General features: G+C 37.2%; 1 long non-coding RNA gene across 4 annotated transcripts in view; it reads left to right on the top strand.

The window, feature by feature from the left end:
* LOC102128208 (uncharacterized) overlaps positions 1 to 25,624 on the top strand; it is a 311,614-nt gene that overhangs the window by 136,979 nt on the left and 149,011 nt on the right. For all 4 annotated transcript variants that reach the window (XR_006692095.3, XR_006692094.3, XR_006692096.3 and 1 more), the window contains one exon: positions 18,924 to 19,115. This is a non-coding gene — a long non-coding RNA (uncharacterized lncRNA). The remainder of the gene's footprint in view (positions 1 to 18,923; positions 19,116 to 25,624) is intronic.

Below are 25,624 nucleotides of genomic sequence, written 5' to 3'. Positions count from 1 at the left end.
AGGAAAGCCAAAAACCTTTTTTAATCAGTTAGGAAAAAAAATATTCATATAACTTCAACTTGCTTTGTAAATAGATACAGAGTCAAAGAATATTTTTCAGGCACCTACTATTTCTGGAAGACGTTGTTACACTCTTTCACATATATATGGCATTTAATTGTTATAGTATCTCTGTAAAGTTTGGGTCCTGAGGAAACTGGAACTTCAAGAGGGCGTATGATTGTGTCCAAAGACACATTTGCAAACTTACATCCGACTTCAAGTCCAGGTGTACTTTGCCCATGTGTTCACTGTACATTTCAAGGGCAGTTATCCTGCTCTTCTAAGCCACTCAGGAGAAGGCTGTGGTCAAATGAGGATGGGGAGCTCAAATTTAAACATTGCCAAGAGTGATAGTCTCTAAGATGAAAGAGTACATATCTCCAAACTAAAAATGAATGTTTTTATATTGATAAACAAAAATGTCCTATCAATCAATTTACACAAATTATATACTGAGATAGGCTTTAAATAATGTTCTCTAACATGTAGTTATAGTAACAGCAGCTCAATAAAATAATTACACTTAATAACTAGCCTCAGTCTTGCTCAGTCTCTCTGACACCTTCTACAATGGTTATGATTTAAACCATGACAGTCAGGTAATTCATGTCAAAAAGCCCATTACTCCAAAAATCACTCTGAGCCTAATTCCCTGAAAATTTTAGAGCTTTTTCTTCTTTTCCTTTCAATAAAGAAACGAATAGGGAAAACAATAGCTGAAGATGTGTTTATGTAAAAAATGTTAGCTTTCATTTCAAAAAGTGTTTTCAGCTTTAGTAGTGGTCTACCTTTGGGGAAGTTAGTCAGCTTCTCTAAACATGGTTCCTTTGTTCCTTTTGAAGTTAGACTAATGACATCTACTTCCCAAGACTGTGTTCTGGAAAAACATTGGTCAAATTTCAGTTTATGGGCTGAAAAACCTCTGCCAACACCACACAATTAATGTTTTTTTACTTTCTTGTGAAGGGACAAATGAAATTAACAAATCATGGCTGATTTCTATTGTACTAAAGTGAGTCACATCAAGAACTGTGTGCCGCTTTCCCAGAAGATAAATTTCACGCCTTATAACAAATGGAACATGATGTCCCTGCTTAGTGCTTAATGTTGTTACTGACTTCCCTGCATGGGCGGTCAAGGTAAAGCCGCTAAGCTGCTAATCATCTCCGTATGCAATCATATAATAGTAAGGGTCAGAATAGCTCATGGGTAAATAGTCACCTGGGGTGGACAAAGTTCTGTGTCTGTCCCCCAAACCCTCCTTCCCAAAATGGGCAAGCAGAAGGGCTGAAATCAAGGTAGTTAATATATAAATATAAATTCTAGTTTGTGCAGACATCAAGAAATCCAAGAAAAATCCCCATGACTTCTCATGGCTCATAAGGTCTCAAAATGTCTACTGTATTGTTCATTTTTGCTCAGGGAAAAACATCAGACCTCATTCTTGCTCTAAATAAAAAATAACACAAATATAAGAGTCATCCTAAATTATGGCATAATCTGAAAACAGAAGACATTTGCAGAGTTCTTAGCTCTGTGAAGGCTTATAATCAGGCATGAAGAAAAAGGTCGTTGCTCTCCACTTCTTACTGGTTACTAAGGTGAGAGTGAGTGAATACCTCTCAGCACAGCCAGGTACTATCTAACAGCCAACCGTGCTAGTTAAAGGGGCTCTTGTGGTGTAAGTCCTTAGTAGTAAGAGTGTTTAGCTTGCTCTAGCCTAGCCCAGAGGATGTACTTCCAACTATGACATCATCTGAATGGATCAATTAAGGAGCTGAAATCTGTGGAGTCAAGACATACAGAAACTCTGTTTATCCTTTCCATCTCTAGGGGCTTCTGCCATGAATTCAGTAACCCGAAGGTGAAAAGAACATCCAAAAGCCCCTCAACTATCTCAGAGGTCAGCAAAGGCCCCAAATGATGTCAGGACATTCTGACTCACCTAATTCATTCCTTCCTCTCTGTTCTTTCTGACACATCCAAATATGGTGGCAGGTAGCTTTCCATGACTACATGCAAAGATCATCAATGTCTTTTGTGCAACAGCACATATATCCACAAATAAAACATGCCTTGGGGAATTCAAGTAGCTGTCAACAGCTGCCTCCAATGGACTTTGCCACTTCAGGTAGCTCCCTCACCTTCCCTGTGCTATTGTTAGAGGTGGGTTAAATTTATAGGACCAGCAAGACTTCTGAGAATATAATCTGCCCTGCCAACCAATAGATTTGGAGAAAATGAAACTTCCACTGGCAGATAATAAAGTCAGAGTGCCAACTAAATCCATTAGAAAAAGTTTGTGTTTTGAAATTCTCCCCCTCTGTTTAAAAGATGTGAAGTTGTCATATCTCGAACTCACCTCCACTCACAGTCTTTTCTCTCCTAATGAGTCAACCATGGTATTATTCTTGGAAGTGGAGTCATTTTGGAAGTGGAGAGAAATTATCCTTGTATGTGTCAAAATTTGTCAAATATCTCAAAATCTCTGGGAATGAGAATGACAGAGACGTTAAACACAAGACAAATATAGAAACTTGACAATAAAGCCCCTTGAGTTGCAAATCTTTTGCCTTCATAATCTGCCAGAACTCACATTTTGGAAGCCTGAGATGCTGTGGACATAATGATGAGAATACACTCTGCTTGTTGCATGAGAAATTTCAGCTTCGCCACCACTATCTCACTTCTGTCTCTAACCCCCCTTCTCTTGCCCAACTTAAACCTCAAGAAAAAAACAAAACAGAACAAAACAGGGTCACCAGAATATACTCCTGGTTAGATTGTCCAATTTGCAAATCCCCTTGAGGTAGAAACTATATCCAGATTAGAATCTATGTGCCCAAGTCTCCAGCTCACTGTCAAGGTGCTTCCTGTCTTTGTCCAGCGGCGTTCACGGAACCTCTTTGAAGAGGGCAATGTCTCCAGGCTGCTGGGAGCAGATAAACGCCGGTTGTTTTACACAGGCTGGGTGGGGGAACGGGTGTAAACCTCTTTGCATTGCATAAAGGCAGTCTGATAATAACAAATTGTCTTGTCAACCACAAGAGATACTTAGTTATTAATGGAAATAATAACAGATTATATCAGCTTTGCACACTATAATCAAAAGGAAGATCAAAGCAAACTAATATTACAAACAGTTAACAGTGAAGACATGCTAATGAGATAAAAACCACTTTCATCTCCCCCTTCCCAAATGCACCAGTGGGATAATTATTGATAACAAATAATGGCATTTAAACATGGACAATATTTTTAATACCAAAAGTCCAGCCACACCAATGAGGCTTTTTGCTATTAGATAAAATTGTTTTCAGTGTTTTCTTAAAATAAAACTGCTTAATTGCATTCTGCTGGTGTTATAGAAATACATGGTTTTGAATCATCCAATTGTTCTCAACTGGTTTAAGCTAAACTCACGTTGCCTTTGGTTGTGACTACAAACATCTAAGCAAAAAGCTATGTCAGTTTATTAATAATGGAGACAGGACACAGAACCTGATAAACCCCTCCCTGACTTGTCATTTAAGAGTATCGCTATCATAGTAGAGAATTTTTTATATTTACCCAATCTCCTCACCAGTAAGTCAGCCCTTTTCTTCTTTGAAGCACTTTACAAATATTAGTGTCAAGGCCATTCTCAAGAGGTAGCAAGATGTTTTTATTACCTTTTCTCCTATATTCAAAATGACAAAAAAGATCACTGACCAAGGGTAGTTTTCTTCTTACAAAGTCTTAATTTGAAGTTTTACATTCAAATTATTGTATGTGCATAATTCTACAACAAGTGTCATTTCATGATAAACACACAATATTTGGGTATTAATGTATATATCTTAACAAGGATTTTAATAATCCTGACTTCATAAAATATAAGGATAAAATGTCTAATATAGATGGAAAATAGCCTGCTAAGGACTCCTTCAGTCATAAAATTCAAAATAGGGGCTGTAGACTGACCTTACCTTCCAAGGAAAGAAGACACTGCAACTCAATGCGTGAAAGTGAAAAGCCATAGATTTTAGCCCGTGGATATGTCATTTGCTTATTCTAGGAACTTGAAAATATCAATAAACATGTTTAATTTCAAAAATCTTATTTTTTTTGATTTTGGGAAAATCTTAATCTTCCTTCATCATAGTGTAAGGATAAAAGATTTATCCTTGGTAACTGTAAAATATGCTGTACAAATTTGAAGTTATGATATAATATTATTTATGAGTCATAAGAGTAACCATGTTTCAAAAGTAGCTTATTTTTACTTTCAATACAAAGTGGAGTAGAGAACATGTACAGGAGAAAACCATAAATATTTCTGGAAAATGGAAAGCAAGAGAATTCTCAATGAGGGACAGAGTGGAGGGAAGGAATCTTAGTAAAAAAATAAAACAGATGGCTGCAGAGGAGGTGAAAGTTACTCATCCAGGCCTAGTTCCAAGGATGCTCCAAGATCTACCCTGGTAGGTGTGGGGAGCATGACTGGCTTTGTGTCAGAAAAAAATGATAAATTCTAAACATCATAGTACATGAAATATTTGGGCCAGATTTCTTACCTTCTCTCCTCCGTCCCCTGTCAATCTTTGCCCATACAGTGAGACAAGCTACAGTGGCACTTCCCCCATAGAAAAATGTAGAGATATCAAAAGGATATAGGAACTTGTTTGAAAGCCAAACACAGAACAATTTGAGCATCAGAGTAAATAATGATAGCAACAGATTATAGTACTTGGAATAAAATAGGAATGCATGAGCCTGTACCAAGGTAAATAACTAAGTAAATAAATAAAGAAGGGAAGTGTCTACCACACAGTAAAATGTCAACTAATATTAATTAATAAATGTGAATCTTTATTCTTTAATCTTAGAGTGTAAAAGTCTGGCAGAAACTATCTTAAATATACGATAAAACTGAATACCACATGTCATCGTGTGTCTTCTGCTGTGGGGCACTAGGAGGAACACAGCATCACTATTGTATTTCTATCGCAGGTACCTAATCAGGAGGAACCAAATCCACAAGCCTAAGCTAAGAGGCATTCTACAAAATAATTAGCCTATACTATTCAAAAATGTCTAGGTCAGAGAAGACAAGCAAACCACTGCAATATTTTTCAAATTGAAGGCTATCAGAGAAGTTTGACAACTAAACAGTACACAGGATTTTGGATGGAATCTAATCCTTGATGAGCATTTTTGGAGCAAACAGCAAAATTGAAATGGGTCTTTGAGTTAGAAGGCAATATTAATCTTAATGTTGATTTTCTGATTTGGATGGTTATACGGTGGTTTTCTAGAAGTACATCCCTGTTTTTAGGAAATATCTACTGAAGTACTAAAGGGTAATGACCACCCAAGTGTGCAACTTACTCCCAAGTGGCAGGGAAAAAATGGCAGCATACATAAATAGAGTAATAAGAAACATGTGGCTGGATGTTAACAGTGGTGAACCTGGGTGTCATGAGTGAGTTGGGTCTCCCCAAAATACTTGTTGAATTTCAAATCCACAGTACTTCAGAATGTGACTATATCTAGAGATAGGGTCTTTAAAGAGGTGTTTAGGGTTAAGTGAGGTTATCCAGTCTGACTGCTCTTCTTATAAGCAGAGCATATTTGAATACATAAAGATATATCAGGCCTGGCACCGTGGCTTACGCCTGTAATCCCAACACTTTGGGAGGCCAAGGCGGGAGGATCACTTGTGGTCAGGAGTTGGAGACCAGCCTGGCCAACATGATGAAACTTCATCTCTACTAAAAATACAAAAATTAGCCAGACGTGGTGGCACATGCCTGTAATCCCAGCTACTCGGGAGGCTGAGGCACAAGACTTGCTGGAACCCGAGAGGTGGAGGTTGCTGGAACCCGGGAGGTGGAGGTTGCAGTGAGTACTTAAAAAAAAAAAAAAAAAGAAAAAAAATCAGAGAAGTGGGCACACTGAAGAAAGCCCACGTGAAGACACCGAGATAAGGTGGCCACCTGCAGGCCAAAGAAAGAAACTCCAGCTCCCAGAGCTCTGAGAAAACTTCTGTTGTGTAAGCTGCACAGTCTGAGACATTTTATTATGACAGTCCTAGCAAACTAATACATTGCACATAGAGTATGTGGGTGTTCTTTGTGTTTTTTTCATATATTATTGTATCTTTATTAAGGTAATATTTATGTAAAGTAAAAATTCACAGACCCTAAAGTGTATGGCTTGATGAGTTTTGATATATATTGCTTTTTCAACATAGAATCTTATATTATAAAATTGTTTTATTCATTCAGCAATGTATCTTGGACGTCTTTATCCACCTATCGCATTCTTTTTTATTTGTACAGATATTACTTCTGATTGGAAAATTCTAATTATATATGTTTTTGGAGTACAACATGGTGTTTTGGTATATGCATACAATGTGGAGTGATTAAATCAAGCTAATTAATCTATCACCTTGCTTACCTATCATTTTTTATGGTGAGACATTTCAAATTTATTCTCAAAATTGTTTTGAGACATACATTATTAGTGACTATAGTCACCCTATTCCTTCTGTCTATCTGAAACTTTGTATCTCTTGATGAGCAGCTTTCCATTCACTCCCTCTCCACCTCTACTCCCAGTCCCTGGTAACCATCATTCTACACTGTATTTCTTTTTTTTTTTTTTTTTTTTTTTTTTTTTGAGACGGAGTCTCGCTCTGTCGCCCGGGCTGGAGTGCAGTGGCAGGATCTCAACTCACTGCAAGTTCCGCCTCCCGGGTTTACGCCATTCTCCTGCCTCAGCCTGCCGAGTAGCTGGGACTACAGGCGCCCGCCACCTCGCCCGGCTAGTTTTTTGTATTTTTTAGTAGAGAGGGGGTTTCACCTTGTTAGCCAGGACGGTCTCGATCTCCTGACCTCGTGATCCGTCCGTCTCGGCCTCCCAAAGTGCTGGGATTACAGGCTTGAGCCACCGCGCCCGGCCTCTACACTGTATTTCTATGAGTTCATCTTTTTCAGATTCCACATATAAGTGAGATGATGCACTATTTGTCTTCCTGTGCCTGGTTTATTTCACTTAGCATAATATCCTCCAATCCACCGATAGAGGCTTAGGTTGCCTCCATATCTTGTGAAAAACATGGCACTAAATACACCACAAATGGGACATTTGTGTCACAGTATGAGAATTCAGACAAGGCAGAGCATTGCCTTGTTTGACCTCAGCTGGAAACATGTCTGTAGCTCAACTCAATTTTTTTCAGCTCTGCACATGTCCATGAGTGACTGAGAAAATATAACAACTATTTATTTGGGGGCTACAAATAAACTTTAGCAAGTAGGCAAATTTGCAATATAGAATCTGCAAATAATGAGGATTGGCCGCCTGTGTGATGTATTTTTTTCAAACCAATTTGGCTCAAGCTTCAATATGGCATGATGTTGTAGACCTGATGAGCTATAAGAATTTAAGTGATAATGGATATCATTTTTATAACTCAAATTATAATAATTCTGTAACAAGTATCCTTTACATAAATATAACGTTGGAAATACTATTTCTTGATTTTTAATGTTCAAATCAACATACAGACAAAACACAGATGTCCTAATTATAATAAAATATCATAGAATAGAATGTAAGTTCTATCTTAAAGCAATTAGGTAAGCATAAGAGACAGAGGTCAGTCGAAGAAAAGATTAGGGGCTCAACAGTTTTCATTTCACCTACTTGGAAGTCAAAATAATTTACAAAAGTTCCATTTTCTAAATCTTCCATTTAGATAATCTGATCAATCATCCATATGAAACAATTATACAAGCTAAATAAAATATAATTTAAAAAAATTTTAAAACACATCAGTGATTTGGAAAGAAAATAAGAACTATATGGAAGCCAAAAACTAAGTGAAAGCAGGAATCTGGTAGAACTCATCAGTGGACTGAAGCTGGCTTTTCCCTTAAGGCCATTTGTTAAAAATGATGAACTTTGATTATGATCTTCAAAGCCTGGCAAGGCACAGAGAAAAATCCTATGGAGCCCAGGGCTAAGGAAAATGGGACTGTTAAAAAACATGCACAGATGGGCGCAGTGGCTCACGCCTGTAATCCCAGCACTTTGGGAGGCCGAGGTAGGCAGATCATGAGGTCAAGAGATCGAGACCATCCTGGCCAACACGGTGAAACCCTGTCCCTACTAAAAATACAAAAATTAGCTGGGCATGGTGGCGAGTGCTGTAGTCCCAGCTACTCGGGAAGCTGAGGCAGGAGAATCACTTGAACCCGGGAGGCAGAGGTTGCAGGGAGCCGAGATTGCCCCACTGCACTCCAGCCTGGGCGACAGAGTGAGACTCCATCTCAAAACACAACAACAACACACACACCCCCAAAGACTGAACCCAGGAAGTTCTGCATTTTGTGGGTCTCTGGAGCTTATACAATTTTTAAAGCTTTTTAAAAAATTTTAACTGACACATAATAATTGTACATATTCATGGGGGTACATAGTGTTGTTGTGATGCAGACCAGATAAGGGTGATGAGCTTATCCATCATCTCAAACATTTCTCATTTATTCATGCTGAGAACATTGAGTATCCTTCTTCTAGCTATTTGAAACTATATAGTATAGTATTTTTCACTCTGGTCATCCTATAGTTCTATAGAACACTAGAACCTTAAGGAAAAACTAATACCAACCTGAGAAATGTGAAGCTGGTTCTACATGAGAACGGGGCTTTGAAGCGTCAGCTTTCTCAGCTTCATGGGAGAACCTCCTCCAACTACGTGCTGCAGGCCTCAGGGAAACTCACGGGAAACTACCAGGAGACTTCGGGGACCATTATTTTGTTTGTTTTGGTGAAGTCATAGGGTCAAACTAGCCTCCTTAAAGCTGTGGGTGGTCAAAAAAAGTCTATCGGGCTATAATTTAAAGAGGTTCTAAGTTGGTAGTGTTTTCATTTACCTTACAAAAGCACCTTCAACCAATGTTGGGCACAACTAGGAAATGATATTTGGAGTGTAAATACGTGAAAAAAGTAGAAGGCAGAATATGTAACTAGTTATAATTAATTAATTAAAGAAATAGGCCAAAACATCATAGACAGGAACATGTCAGTAGCAAATAAAGATATGAAAAGATGCTCAAGAGCATTAAAATTTAGGAAAATAAAAGTTAAAATTTATGTTGCAGTATGGATAAACCTTGAGGACTGCAAACTAAGTACACAAAAAGATAGTTATAAATGAACAAATATTGTATGATTCCACTTGCATCAAGTTCTAGAGTACTCAAATTCCTAGAGACAGAAAGTAGAAGGAAGGTTGCCAGGGGCTGCTGGGAAGACAGAATAAGAAGTTAGAGTTTAATGTATACAGAGCTTCAGTTTCTAGAAAAGAGTCCTGGAGACAAATGGTAGTGACAGTTGCACAACAATTTGAATGTACTTTATTACCACTGAATTGTACGGCTAAAAATCAGTAAAATAGTAAATTTTATGTTATGGGCATTTTACCGCAATTAAAAATGTAAAAGAAATAAAAAGTAAGAGTACGATGAGATACCTTCATTTCTAACAGAAAACCACAATATAAAATTCTGACAAAACTACTTGTAAGAAAGAATTCATACACTTTTTAATGTGTGTTTTTGTGGTTGCTGTTTGTGGGGTTTTATTATTATTATTGAGAGACAGGATCTCACTCTGTCATCCAGGATGGAATGCGATGGCAGGATCATAGCTCACTGCCGCCTGGTACTCGTGGCTTAGGAAGCAATCCTCCCACCACAGCCACCAGAGTCTCTGGGATTGCAGGCACAAGCCACACCTCCAGGCTCAGGCCTCATACACTTCCAATGGGAGTACAAATTGCTACTTCCACTTTGGAGAGCAATTTGTTTTTACTTGGTAAAGAAGATGCAGATACCTTAGGATTCAAGAATTCAACTCGTAAAATTATGGTTTTCAAACTAGGGGTCTTTTAATGGGCTGTAAAATTAACTTAACGTGTAATAACCAGAACTTCTATGTTTTTTTTTTTTAAGGGATAGAATACAAAAGGGCAACGTGATAGATAATAAGCATGGGTATGATTTCACAAAACATTTTTACTCATGTATTTTGTGTGTGTGTGTGTGTGTGTGTGTGTGCGTGTGTGTGTGTGTGTATACACTGGGATTATAATATGAAATGTTTTACTTAGTGTGAGTGATGTTGAAATGACTGAAAAATATTGCCCTAAAGCAGGGAATGGCAAGCTGTGGTCCTGGCCAAAGCTAGGCTGGGTGATGTTCTTACATGACCCATGAGCTAAGGATGCTTTGTACATTTGTGAGTGCTTGTAAAAATCAAACAAATAACTAATAAGAATATGTAACAGACAGGGTGTGGCCTGCAAAACCTAAGATATTTATCATTTGGCTGTTTACAGAAAAAGTTTTCCAACCTCTGACCTAGAGAGGTTGTGTGTAGCCTCTAGAGGGGCTATGTATAGAGGAGATTAGAAATCATGCTATATCTCATACATACATTTTCTTTTGGTTTTCTTCAGTATTTAATTCTTGTGCACAAGGAGACGTGTTCAAGAGTATACATTGCAGCATTATTTGTTTTAGAAAAAACACTGGAATTAATGCAAATGCACATAAAACAACAGAATGGGTATGTAAATTGTTTTTTCATATAAAGAAATTCTATATAACAGCAAAAATAAAAGAATTCTAGCAATATGTAAGCACCTGGATAAACCTTGCAGACAGAAATTGAGCAGAAAAAGCAACTTTCAGAGAAATGCATTCAATATAAGTCTATGTATGCCAAGCTTAAAAGCATGATAAAGTAAAAAATATATTATTTAGAGTTATAAATATTTGTAGAAATATAAACCAAACAAAAAATAATAAATGTATAATTCAAAATAGTTCTGAAGGAGTCAGACAGGGAGTAGGATGGGGGCTATATGTAGAGAAGATTAGAAATCATGCCATATCTCATACATACATTTTCTTTTGATTTTCTTCAGTATTTAATAAAAAAGATTTTAACAAAAAATGCTAAAATGACAAATGAGAAAAAAATAAAGTCAACTTACTAAAATTGGCAGGAGAAGGAAGAAGAAACTGTGTGAGGGACACTGATTTACACAGGCCAAAATGCTCATCTTTTATGCCAATGAATGAATAGATACTCTATAAATATGACAAATTAAGAAATAGAGGAATAATGATTATATTTTTAGATGTGGTAACAAGTTCTAGAACCGAAAGCAGAAAGAGCTAAAAGTGGTTATCTCTCAGATCTTGGACTAGAGATGGGAAAGGTTGGGCAGGAGAATTTTCTGAAATTTCATACCCTTTTATTATTTTTAAACCATCTGCATGCATAAATATATATACTATATATAATATAAAATTGTGTGTGCATATATAGCTATATAAATACACATGGTTCATATATATATATATGATATTATAATTATTAAAAGTTTAAAAGCTAAAGAAGCATCTCATTAAATGCTCAGATTTAAAAATAACTTGCCTTAGACCTTGAATAATAAATCTTTCTACGTTGAATCATTATTTGATGAAAGCCCTCTGCAGATGGAGTTTTCCCAACTCCTCATCCCTCTGTCACCAAAACATTATCATCCTTTAAGTCACAAGTTCAATGTTACCTTTTTCACCCAGGTTTATCTGCAATGCCCCAGTTCACGGTAAACTCTCTCCCTCCTCAAACTCCTGAAGTCTTCTTTCTAGCTTGTTTAGAAGATGTTTCATTTTCTAACTCAAAAAAATCATCATTATAAAAATGTCTAATTTTGGTTATCAGATGTTAAACTACTTGAAGACTATGTTTAATTAATCTTTGAATAACCCCAATTGACTTGTATTATGCATTGTCCATCAGAGAAACAGAAAATTTTGTGAAATTAATTAATTCTTTGGACATGTAGACTATTCAGGATAGATTTACTAAACTTCATTTTGAAAGCCATAGCCATACAGAAATACAGCACACATACATGCACATATATTCACATACATACAGTGATACACACACATAAACATGTTTATAAGCACGTGTGTATATATATCTATACAAATATGAACACACAAAAATACACATGCATAAATATGTGTGTATTTGTGTGTGTAAAATAGCAATCACTATGCTTTAATAGGAACCTTTTGATGGGTAAAGATTGTTTAACAACTCTTTCTCTACCAGGAAACTCAAGAAGATTGAATAAATGAAGACTAATGCCACTTGGATGAGACTATCTGTGGCCCTTCCTTGAATGACTAATCAAACCTCTGTATGCCTTTTCCTTTGAGAGCAATATCCAGTTTACATTTTTTAAAGACTATTGACATCATAGTTGAAAAAATATCCAACAGAGACTTCTTTTTCTTTAGAATTATTTTAGAGTAGTGATCTGTAATTTCACAGAAAAGAATGCCTGCATGTGGGGAAAATAAATAGGATCACTAAAATAAAACATGTTGCTGACTACTTTCAAAAGCAAGAAATGTCATTTCTAATCTTTGAAAAGAAGCTACAAAGAGAATTCCCAAATATCTGTTTTTCCAAGGATCAGAAAACATATATATAACATATCTTGATAATTCACATGTGTACAAATGCTGCAATATCTTCTTTCTTAAACAGACAGAAAACCCAGGCTGGGCACGAGGGCTCATGCCTATAATTCCAGAACTTTGGGAGGCTGAGGCGGGTGGATCACCTGAGGTCAGGAGTTCAAGACCAGCCTGGCCAACATGGTGAAACCTCATCTCCATTAAAAATACAAAATTAGCTGGGTATGGTGGCATGCACCTGTAATCCCAGCTACTTGGGAGGCTGAGGCAGGAGAATCACTTGAACCCAGGAAGTGGAGGTTGCAGTGAGCCGAGATGGTGCCACTGCACTCCAGCCTGGGCAAAAAGAGCTAAACTCCGTCAAAAAAAAAAAAAAAAAAAAAAAAGCAGAAAACCCAAAAAAGCCAACATTTTACTTGAGCTTTTGCCACTGCGCTCCCGTACCCAGTGAAAGAACGCTTCTCAGAACTATCTTTGCCTATTGTTTCCAATGTCTTTCCTCCATTTATCTCTTCAGTATATTCCAGTGAGACTTTCACATCACTCCTACAGAAACAGCTCTCTTCAGGTCGCCAAGGACCTCAGCACAGCTGAACGCACGGCCAGTTCTTGGTCAGTCCTCCGCTGCCTGCCAATCAGCAGCCTCTGACACCTCTGAGGACTCCCAACTGGGAAAGCTTCTTCCCCTGGCCTTCAGATTCTTACTGTCCCTTAGCTGTTCTACAGGATCATCTCCTCCTCCTCATATCCCCAACCTCAACTCTAGAGGCCCTTAGAGCTCTTCATTGAGCTCCTTTTCACAAGTACAACCCAGGTGATCTCACCTTGTCTTAGCTTAGGGGCCATGGGGGCATGGATATTATGCCCTTTGTGAATGCCCTAATTCAGGCCTTTGCTTTTGGAGCACGTACATCTTATCTACCAGCGTGCGGCAGGAGAAGAGTGAGGTGGGGGCATGTATTTGACTTGCTCCCTCCATGTGGGGCCTGCTTAGGGCTGCTGCTTTCTTGCACTTGGGGGGCTACAGATACAATCTGGTGGCCCGCTTCTCACTGCTTCCCTCTATCAATTTTAGCAAATGTTTTCCTCCCTTATCCCTTTGGGTCTAAGGGAGATTATAGCTCATACTGTCTAGCCTTGGAGTAATATACAACCTACTTTGTAAATATCCTACTATAAATACTTTATTATCTTGTTCTGACCTCACATTGTCCAGTTTAAGTGTGGCATCTGTTTCCTACCAGGGGACTGACAGATGCTGAATGTAATGCATTTTCTGTACTATATAATATTTCTATCGTATGAATGCATCAAAATTATCCATTGAGCTTTTAAGGTACATTTTATTTTATTTTTGGAAAAGTTTTCCATCTGTAAACATTGCTGCTATGGTTATACATTTATATCATTTCTATACATGTGCAAGGTTTCTCCAGGGTCTACATCTAGTGGTGCAATTGCTAGATTATGGGGTACATATGTTTATTTTCTAAGATTTTAACAAACTGCTTTTCAAACAGTTGTATCTATTTACAACCTCACTAGCAGGGTAATAGACTCCCTATTGCTCTGCAAGGTCAATACTGATACTGAGAGACTTTATTTTTTGTAATTATTTCGTTTCAAAACTTTATCTCACAGTGTTAATTTTTTATTTCTGTTTTACTATGGAATTGAGAATTTTTATACACATAGTGATGATTTGATTTACATAATCCAAGAGTAGCCTTTCATATTCTTAGATTACTTTTCTATTGGGTGGCTTGCTTTTTAAACAGTTTACCCTGAGAAACTATTTACATATTCTCCATATGAACCATTTGTCACTAACATATGGCAAATATATTCTCCTAGTTTTTGGCTTACCTTTTCACTCTCTTTATGCTCTGTTTTGATGAACAGAAGTTCTTACCTTTAATGTAGTTAAATTTATCAATGTTCTCTTATGGTTTGTATTTTGAGGACTTTACAGTACATCGTGCCTATATGAGGTTATTCAAATATCTCCCTATAATTGTCTTCTTAAATTTTTATAGCGTTGTATTTCACATTACAGCCCTTGATTCATGTGGATTTTAAAATAATAATAAATAAATAAATAAATACCCATCTCTGGATGTAATCTCCATTCTGGTGTGTCATCTCCATCATATTTTAAGTTTCCATATGAGTGTCTGTTTCTCTATTTCATTTCATTGCCAACTTGTGTGTGATTCTTAATAACTCATGAAAAATTGTAGGAGAAATAAAACAGACTTTTTTTTTTTTTCCAGAATGGAGTCTTGGCACTTCATTCTTTGAATAAATTTTAGAATCACCTTGTCAGGTTTAATGAAATTCTTGTAGGTTTTGGGTTGGAACTGTATTTAATCAATGTGTCAGTTTAGGGTGAACTGATATTTTTACTATATTGATTATTTCTATTTATCAGCATATCTCTCCACTTGTTTAGGACTTTAAAAATATCTTCTGCTATGATTTATATTTTTCTACATCACATTAACCTCAAATATATTTAATCTTAGGCTCCTTATCTTAGATTTAATCTTAGGGTCTATATGTTTTTATTACCCTTTGCGAAATGTTCTCCTTATGTAAAATGGTGTATAGAGCATTATTTTGCTATTGAGTTCAAATATGTCAAAATTGCTAAGTTTTTTTAAATTCAAAATATGTTTGTTTCATGGATTTTTAAATTTTTTTTGTTTTTTGACTTCATTTTTCTAAGAGGACAGTCATACTGTCTGCAAATAACTGGTTTTTTTTTGAATTCCTTATTTTTAAATGACTTTTGAATATAGAATCCTTTTTATTATGTTAAATAGAAGTGATAATATTGGTCATTCTTATCTTCTTCCTGCATTTTAAGAGAATGCTTTCAATGTTTCACCATATTGTTAATTTTTTAACAATAAGTACCTTTAATCAAATAAAAATGTTTCTCTTATTTTTTCTATTCCTAAAATAATTTGAAAATGATTGAAAATAGCTGTATTTTCTATTTCCAGTGAATTTTTAAACTACAGATCAAAGTATTTGCATTCTTAGCTTATTTTGTTAATTTGCTATTAAGAATTTTCTCATTTTACTCATATTTTTTATTTGTACATACTTCTGCATAATATTACTTTTATTTAACTTCTAGTGTATCTGTCCTTGTGGACCTTTTTAAAAATTCTAGTAATTTGTGTTGATACGGTTTGGGTGATTACCCCCTCCAAATCTCATGTTGAAATGGGATTCCCACTGTTGGATGTGGGGTCTGATGGGAGATGATTGGATCATCGGGACTGATCCCTTCATGAACGGCTTAACACCATCCCCTTTGTTATAAGTGTGTTCTCACTCAGTTCACACAAGGTGCAAGATCTGGTTGTTAAAAGAGTCTGGGACCTCCCCGCTTCCCTGCCCTTGCTCCTTCTCTCACTGTATAACATGCCAGCTCCCTGTAGCCTTCTGCTATGATTAGAAGCTTCCTGAGGCCTTGCTAGAAACAGAGGCCAGCACCATACTTCCTGTGAAACCTGTAGAACTGTGAGCCAATTAAACCTCTTTTATTTATAAATGATTCAGCCTCAGATATTTCTCTATGGCAACACAAGAATGGCCTAACATATGTGTCTTCTCTTTTTTTATTTTGATCAGTCCTGCTGGAAATTTTTCTACTTTATTAGGCTTTGCAAAGCATCAAATTTTGGGGTATACACTCTCTCCATTTTTTTCCATATTTTCAATATTATTAATTTCTGTTTTTAACTTTAAGTCTACCTTTCCTCTTGTTCCTTTGGTTTTATTTTATTGTTATTTATCTCTGTCTTCTTAAATTCTTCCTTCTGTTCAATACATTTATGCTTTCTTCTTTTCTATTACAGATATTTAAACTTGTATTTTCTCATTACCATTTCGGCAGAAATGCGTACATTTTAGAGATAGTATTTTATAATCATATTGTTCAGTGTTTCCAGTTTTCCAAATGTTTTCTATTTTGAGTCATAAATTATTTTAAAATGTGTTTTTCAAAAATATACAATCATATTTTTAAAATTATTGTTGTCACAGATATCTAAGTATTTGTGAGATGGCTAAACAGTATGTTCTGTGTGATAATGAGTCTTCAATTGAAAAAATAATCCATGCATACTTGAAAAGAAAGCATATTTCCCAATTACCGGGTGCAGTTTCCCCATATGTCTTTGTTTTCCCTTCACATATTTTACATCCTTCCCACTTTTTGCCTGGCTGTTTTATTGATCCCGGAGAAAGGTGTGTTAAAAATCTCTCATATGATGGTCAATTTAACACTTCCTCCTGGCAATTCTGTAGAGTATTGCTTTGAAACTATAAAATTATGCTATTGTTGTATACAAGTTCAGAATTTTCCTGCTGAATTTAAATTTTAATCAGTATGGAGAAACTAACTGAAATAATGCCTTTTATTACAAATTGTCTTTTGTTGGATATTAACATACCAGCAGGATCTTTCTTTTTATTAGTATTTTTATATGCTTTTTTCTTTCTTAATATTCTACATGCATGGAAGCTTATGTTTTAAGTGGATATTTTCAATCTACTCTGACAAGCATTGCCTTTTAACTTGCAAGTTATGTCTATGTACATTAATGTAATTACTGATAGATTTGAAATAATTTTTACCATTTTATTTTGTTATTTATACCTTTTTTTCCTTCAATTTCTGCCATCCTCTGGCAAAAATGGAGGATTTTGGATTTTTGATAAGAGAGATTTTTATTTGTTTTGTTCTAGTTCTCTTGTTTGAAAATTACACATTTGATTCTTACTTTTTTAGTTGTTACCCTAGAAATTTTAACAACCGTATCTGCTTTAATCAAATATATAGTTGCTTTCTAGTCTATTTGTTCTGTTACCCGTACAACTATCATCTACCATCATTTTCTGCATCTGCGCATGTGCCCTCCATTTTGTTTCGTTTTCTTTTTCTTCTTTTTGCCTTCGTAGCTTCCTCCTACAGTCCTATTTCTTCTTTCTAAAGCAAATTACTTATAAGTTCCTTGAATAAAATCTGTTCTTGGTAAAGTTTTTCAGTTTTTATCTGAAAATGTGTTTCTTTCTCATCTGTAAAAGATAGTTCCACTCTGCATAGATTTCTGGGTTTTCCGTCCTTGCCTCTCAGTATTTCGAAGATATTGCAGTCTTTCCTGGCTTCCACCATTGCTACGGCAGGTCAGCCGGCAGTGCAAATCACATCCGTTTGGAGGGAATCTGTCTTTTCTTGCAAATGCATTTCATATTTCCAAGACAGACTTTTGTGTTTTGCATGTTTGTATTAAGGCTCTGGTGATGGATTCCTGCACATCTTTGTAGTCTGTAATACATTAGTCTCTCTAGATCTGAAGGTCTGTATATTTCATTAATTACAGAACATTTCCTTCTGTCCAATTTGTTCTATTGTTTTGTCAGACTTTGGCACCCTATCCTCCGTGTCTCTTCTTTTTCATACATCCCATTACTTTTTCCTTTGTGCTTTATTTTAAATTATTTCTTTAGGTTCATATACTAGTTACTAATTCCTTCATATGCTATTTAGCCAGGTCCATAAATTTTTATTTCAATAATTAAATTTTTTCTCTCTAGTTGTTATCTTTTTTAAAAAATCAAGTAGTGGTTTATTTTAATGTCCATTGTCCATTAGTGTATTTTAATAGCCCTTTCATATATTTTCACATATGTACCATACTTTATAGCTATTTTACAAATATCTATCATCTTTTTGGATCTGATTTTGTGATCTGATGTTTCTGCTGACTCTCATGGTGGCATAGTTTCTTATTGATCTTAGAATTTATGATTGTTAGCCTCTTTCTTGGAACTTTATCTATTTGAAATTGTAAAGACTATATTTAAAGTACAGTTTCTCTAGAGAGGATTTGACTTCATTTCTGCTGTGAACAAGGGCATTTTCAATCAAGAGCGGTTTCAGATTAAAATTTTGGCTTGGGGCTTTGCAGGCCATAGAAGTTTTCTCTGGACGTCTAGTTCATCATATCAGTAAATCAATTTTTTGACTCTCACTAACATTTAAAACAGAAAGTATAATTTTAATAGCACATCGAGATCAGACTTATACATACATGACTATTAATCTTTCTTCATAAAAATTACATTTTAAAAGGTGGATTTTTGTATTTTTCTAAGACATAGTTAAATGTGAAAAGAATTGTAGGTGTGGTCATTCTCCTAAGTTTATTCTGATTTTGCTTTCCACTTGATTTAAATGTTTTAATCTGTAAAATTAAAAAACACATTTTTCTTTAAATTATATATTATTATCTGGTTTGACAGCATGGATGACGGAGGCGATTGCTCTCTAGATCTGTGGGGACTGAGAATTCAGAGGAATACACACAGCTGAGACAGGAGGCTGAGCCACATGAAGACACAGTCAAATTCAAGAGGGCAAAACCAGATGCTGAACATTGGAAGAAGATAACAGGTATAAGAAGGCCTGAAGACAGAAAGTGCCTCAGTTGAAAAGTAAGTTGGTCCAGAAAGTCAACTTCTATTGGAAGAGGGTGGTTTACCTATGTCACACTTAAAAGGGTGAGTACAGGGAGCAATCAGACACAGAGGCCCAGAACTAAGGGCAGACCCACATCACGTCCAAGAATACCCCGAAGGTGAACGAAACACTCCATTAAGCTACAGAAGAACATATTAAAACTTATATTTGTATTTATTTTTATGACTTTTTTAAAAAGAATTTCCACTTGATACAAGTTTTAGAATACACATAATTTGTTACTCAGTAGCAACTATATGTATTCATTTACTCATGCATCTGCTCACCAAAGTCAGGCATCTTGTATGTGTTAAATATTGCCTTAGCCACGGAGACAGAGGTATGAACAAAAATGACAAAATCTCTGCTCTCATGCAGACTCCATGTGGTGAGATAGAAAATATGTGGACACGTAAATATATATCAAGTGATGTTAAATGATATAAAGTAAAAGACAAAAAACAAAACCAATGGATCAAGCAGACAGAACAGGACTAGAGCCTGATGGGGAGAGGCTAGTTTAGGAAGGTCAGGTCGGATAAATCCTCCTTGAAGATTTGGCCTTTGGACTGGAGTGATGTGAGGGAGTGAACCAGGCAAAGATCTAGGCAGAAGACATCATGAGAGCCCAGGCCTTGAGGCAGGAAGAGCTCTGACATCTTTGGGGAAAGGCAAGGAAGCTAGCATTGTGGCTAAATCAGGAGTACCATGAGTAAGGTGGCAGGAGGTGGGAGAAAAGGTCAGAGAGGCAAGCAGGAGCCAGATCACTCAAGGCCTTGTAGACCTCGGCAAGGAATTTGATTTTAATCTGGTTTAGAAGGGATGCGATTGAAGATTTTGACGACACGATATGATTTACATTTTTAAAGGATCATTCTAGCTACTATCTTGAACTCCTGGCCTCAAGCGATCCTCCCAATTTAGCTTCCCAAAGTGCTGGGATTACAGGCATTAGCCACCATGCCCAGTCTGCTAGCTTACGTATTGAAAATAGGCTATAAGGGGAAGAAATAAGAAGAGCAAGAAGGACCCGGCTCTGTAGCTCATGCCTGTAATCTCGGCACTTTGGTGGGGGGGGGGGGCCAAGACTGGCAGATCACCTGAGGTCAGGAGTTTGAGACCAGCCTGGCCAACATGGTGAAACCTTGTCTCTACTAAAAATACAAAAATTTGCCTGGTGTGGTGGCGTGGTGGCATGGTGGCAGGTGCCTGTAATCTCAGCTACTTGGCAGGCTGAAGCAGGAAAATTGCTTGAACCCAGGAGGTGGAGTTTGCAGTGAGCAGAGACTGCCATTGCACTCAGCCTGGACAACAAGAGCGAAATTCTGTCTCAAAAGGAAAAAAAAAAAAAAAAAAAAGGAGCAGGAAGCAGGGGGGCTGTTGCAGGTTATAAACAAGAGAGAACTTGGTAGCTTGGACCAAGAAAAATAAACAAACAGTACAAGCTTCAGAGCTGTGTGTGTATTTTTTATAGAGTTGTACAGTCAGAAATACTTAGAATCCACTGTAAAAAGTATGATCAGAACAAGAAGGTGATTGCAGTACAGACTAGAGATATTTCTTAATATTTTATGGAATACAAAATATTCTTGGTAACTTTGGAGCTGTTAATTCATTGTTGATAGTGATTTTTAGGAAGACATGCCTCTTTAAAATATATGCAGAAAAAAATAAAGATATTCAAAAAAGATATGCGATTGTTGATAGGCAGGTGTGATAATTTTTCTCCACAGAGATTTCACTTTATCTTCAAGTGTGTAAAATGTATGAGGACACAGTGTATGCTCACAATAAGTTCTGTAGGCATTCATGCTTAAGTGAGAGAGATCTTTGGGTTCCAAGTGTATTATTGAATAATGTGATAAGGTGTGATTTTTATTTTTAAAACATCAATGAGAAATGTTTTAAAAAGGCATTCTGTCTTGTAAGGATCCATTGAATAGATAAGGGAATGTGGCCAGTTTAAATTCTGGGCTTCAGCCCCAGTTGGGTCTGGATATGTTTCACACATCTCCTATATAAGAGCTGTTTGGTCTTGGGCAAGTAGCTAAGCCTCATTATCTTATTCATAAAACTGTGCTGTTGAATGTGTCTGTAGGAAATACTGTTCATATATGAAAAGCATGCAACACAGTATGTGGCACAAAATAAGTCCCCTCTAAGTGGCTATTTTATTATCACCATTCTATTATCATTGTTAATATTATTCAGCTATTAGACTTGCAGTTCTCTGGGAGTCAAAACAAGTGAAGTGGCTTCAGTTTTCCCTGAGCTATGCTTGAGAACAAAATGACATTCTGTATTGATTTCTACTCTCCACAAAAATGTTTAAAACTGACATAGAAGAGTGCTGAATACCCAGCATTCCCTGAGCAAAATCACAAGGCATGGACTTCTGTTTAGTTCTCAGATAAGTACCCAGTAAATATCATTTTGAATGAATGACTCCTGGAAGTTGCTCCACTGTTTTCATGGGGTGATCACTTATAAAGAAATGTAAAGATTCTCAGACCTCTGACTTTGTAAAAAAGAATTTTACACACTATCTCTTTTGTTGTTTACTGAACGTTTTTCCCATGCCAACATGCTATGGACTTAACTGTGTTCCCCTCCAAATTTGATTGTCAAAGACCTAGCCTCCAATGTGACTGTATTTGAAAACATGGCCTGTAAGATGATTAAAGCTAAATGACATCATAAGGATGGGAATCTAATTCCAACAGGACTAGTGTCCTTATAAGAAGAGGAAGAGACACCAGAAATGTGCACACACAGAGACCAGGCCATGTGAGAACAAAGTAAGAAGACACCCATCTGCAAGACAAGGAGATAGTGATTGATAGTGTTTGATAGTGACTTTTAGTAAGACATGCCTTTTTAAATATATGCAGAAAAAATAAAGATATTCAGAAAAGATATGTAATTGTTGGTAGGCAGGTGTGATATATTTTCTTTACCAGAAAACAAGTGTGCTGGCACCTTGACTTTGGATGTCCAGCCATCTCTGCTATTTTGTTATGGCAGCCTTAATTGACTAAGATAGATTTTGATATTGAGAGTGGCCCTAAAAAAACAGAATCTTCAAAATAAATTTCCTGAATTGGTTCTGAGGTTTCTGGCATTGGCTCTCTAATCTGATTAGATTTAGAAACACTAATGACTTACAGTAAAGAGAGCACTGATGGTCAATAGTGTGATCTGGCAATAAAACTATGCAACGTATCATAGATGGATACGTTATTGAACACCTATACGAGGCAAGAATCTAAATAATCATGTCTATGATACTTTCAAACATTTTTGTCACAGTAACAAGTAGAGTGAGATTGGCTGCTTGCTCCTAATGTTGTTGGACAAAATGGTGAAAGAAAACGAAGAGCTCAAGGAGTCAAATCTTCAGCTCTAGGATTACATAAAGACTTGAAAGCACCTATGTCTGTCCCAAAAAAGGTGGTTATCTCCTGTAGCCACAATACTAAGATTGCTAAAAATCAATCTCAGAATATTATCCATGTCAACTGAGTTCCCAGCCTCCCTGGGTGTCTATTGTGTAAGTGAAGGCATTGATTGGAAGGATATGCTGATAACTCTGATTTGATCATTACACAATTTATACGTGCATTGAAATATCACGTTGTACCACATAAATAAATTTTTAAAAGTTACACAAATTATGCATGTGTTGAAATATCACATTGTACCCATAAATAAATTTAAAACATAAGAATGTGATTCTGAAAGTTGGAATGGGGATGTGTAAGAGGACCCTGATGGAACTGAGGATATTGAGTGCCTAAATTCTGATCAATCTTTGCCAGGTGAAGCAGCCTTTCCATCCCAAATAGCATCAGCCTCTTTACTCCCATCTGAGGGAATTAACTCTGAATTGCCTGAGAAAACAGTAATGGCCTCCATGGAGGCAATTGCCTGGCAAGACAATGTTGATTCTCCTTAGAGCTCCCTGCCTCCCCATCCTTCTTTGTTTCTAGACCTAAAACTACACTTAAGTTCCAGCAGGCCCCAAAAGGTGAGCTACAGAGTGTGACTCCTGAGGAAGTGTGCTACACTCCAAAAAAACTACTAGAATTTTCTAATGTGTACTGACAAAAATCCAGGGAGCATTTGTGGAAATGGAAATTAAAGGTGTGGGATAATAGTGGAAGAAATATAGAGTTGAATCAAGCAAAATTAACTGATATGGGCTCACTAAGCAGAGAATCTGCATTCACCATTTCCATCTAGAGAATTTAAAAAGGCTCCAAAAGTTTGTTTAGTTGCATAACATCATCAACAGGGATGAAGAAGTGGCCCAGAGGGAGTGAGCTGGAAAGGTCAGACCTGCCTTGGTTTACTCTAAAGGAAATAATTCAAATGCTTAGAGAGACTGCAGTGTTAGAGTAGCTTTGTCACTAAAGGCCTACATATACACGCTGGAAGGGTCCTGAAGACAACTTTCACTTCAATTGTGAGACATGAATTTGTGAGGGGAGTCCCAGCAACTTCAGAGTGCCCCGGAATTGCTCTTCTCTGAAAGCCAGACCTTACAGTAAGAATGCGGCCATGGGATTGGGAAATCTAAGAGCAATGGGAGCAGCTGGGTCTCAGAGTGTCAGGGCCCAAGTGGTGGCCCACAGCCACCAAGAGCCAGGTGAGTATGGCTACCGTAATGGACAGCAGAGTCAAAGCAACAATCATAACAGCCTGACTGGTGCAAACTTACTGAGCACTGACCACTGAAGCATGATGCGGTTCAGCAATTTGGAAAGGGAGGGCTTTATTTCTCATGAAAGGTTGCAGCCTGCAGCGTGGCCATTCTGACAGTACAAGTCTCCCGCTAGAAGCCAGCAACAGGCACTTCAAGGGAGGAGCAAAGGGAAGAGGAATTTATGCTGACTAGCCATATTTAATAAGCTAGAAGAGGAGTCATGAATACTCATGGAAGGAGAAACGTGTGCATAGGCAAAGGAGGCTCATGCCCCTTCATGGGTCCCATGTTCAAAAAATGGCGGCGTTAGCATGATCCAAGGGTGGCGTTTTCAGCCCTCTAATGTGAGAAGTTGAAGCAGAGGACTTGAAAACTCTCACTGCGCCTCCTCCACGGACTGGCTGGAACCCCTCCATGGTCGGTGGTCTCTCATCAGGAAGGAATGTTGGTTGGTTGCTGGGCGAAAACGGCAAAAAAGAGGGGCAGCCTCAGGTATTGGTTGATATCAGTGGTGAAGTCTTTTGAATGAGCTGGTTTCTGTTTAGCCCTTAGGGAAGAAAGTCCAAAGGGCGGTTAGCAAGGGAGGGAAGGGTAGAACAAGACATGTCCAGTCTCCTTTTTCATCATGGCCAAGAACTCAGTTTTCAAGGTTTCTTGGGGTCCCCTTGGCCAAGAAGAGATGGTCTATTCAGTTGGTTGGGGGGCTTCAAACTGTATGTTTACTTCTCAGCACTAATTAGGTGCCAGATCCTGAAACTCAACTATCTCAGTTAATCCCACCAACAATCCTGAGTGGCAGGGATGATAACCCATCTCACAGCACAAAAGAGGAAACTGAGGAGTAATGACATAAAACAACCTGCTGTAGGCCCACAACTTGCAAATGTTCAAGTCAGAACCTTAAACCCGGGTAATCTGAAACCAGAGCCCCAATTCTAAGTGATTAGACCTCACTGCCTCTTCAGCAAGTTCAATAACAAGGACAAAGATGACTTATTTTTAGACATCCACAGTCTGAGTCAACAGTTCGTCTTCTATCCAGCTCCTTGCTGCTTTTTTCAAACTGTGCCTAGAATTGAATTAAACCCCGCTCATCTCACTTCTGCCTCTACCGATACACAAAGCAGTGTCCCCTGTCATCCCTCCCTACCCCTCCTTCTGTCAGCATTGCAGAAGAGCTTTGGTATTCTTCACACAAATGTGAAAAGTCATTTTGGTTTCTTAAGCACAATGGAACGGCCTTCCCACTTTAAAATTTCATTAGGAAATACACCCTGAAGCTAGGATGTGATGAACTCAGGTGAGACATCAATCCAGGGAGGCAGGCGAGTGTTGGAAAGAGGGTGGACATTGCTTGCTCTGGAAATGTGAGGAACAGGGTTTAGTGAGAATGTATGTCTGTAAGAGCAGCATAAAGAGACTCTCAGAGAAGGCTGAAAGCTCTCATTGCTCCGGGAGGCTGTAATTCACAAGTGCAATAACAAAGCCCAGAAGGCTCAAGCTAAAAATAAGAAGAGAAAAAGTAAAGTTATCTAAGGAAAATTAACTCAATTTCAAGGATGTTAGTTGGGCCAGGGCTGAAGGGGTGGGGGGTCAGGTTGGGGGGAGTAAAACAATACTTCTTACGTTTTTTGGTAATCCTAAATTACTCAATGTAACAGGAGAATTTGGAGGGAAATATGTTTGTATATCACAATGTTCCTCCTAATTGGTACTGAATACAATTATACAACCTAAATTAAGACAAATTGTGTCATCTCTATTCTGAACCAACTCAAA

This window comes from Macaca fascicularis, chromosome 14 (genome assembly GCF_037993035.2).
Source record: "Macaca fascicularis isolate 582-1 chromosome 14, T2T-MFA8v1.1".
NCBI classification, from domain to species: domain Eukaryota; kingdom Metazoa; phylum Chordata; class Mammalia; order Primates; family Cercopithecidae; genus Macaca; species Macaca fascicularis.
Note: the sequence above shows the minus strand (reverse complement) of the source record. Positions and strands in the feature narration are given on the sequence as shown.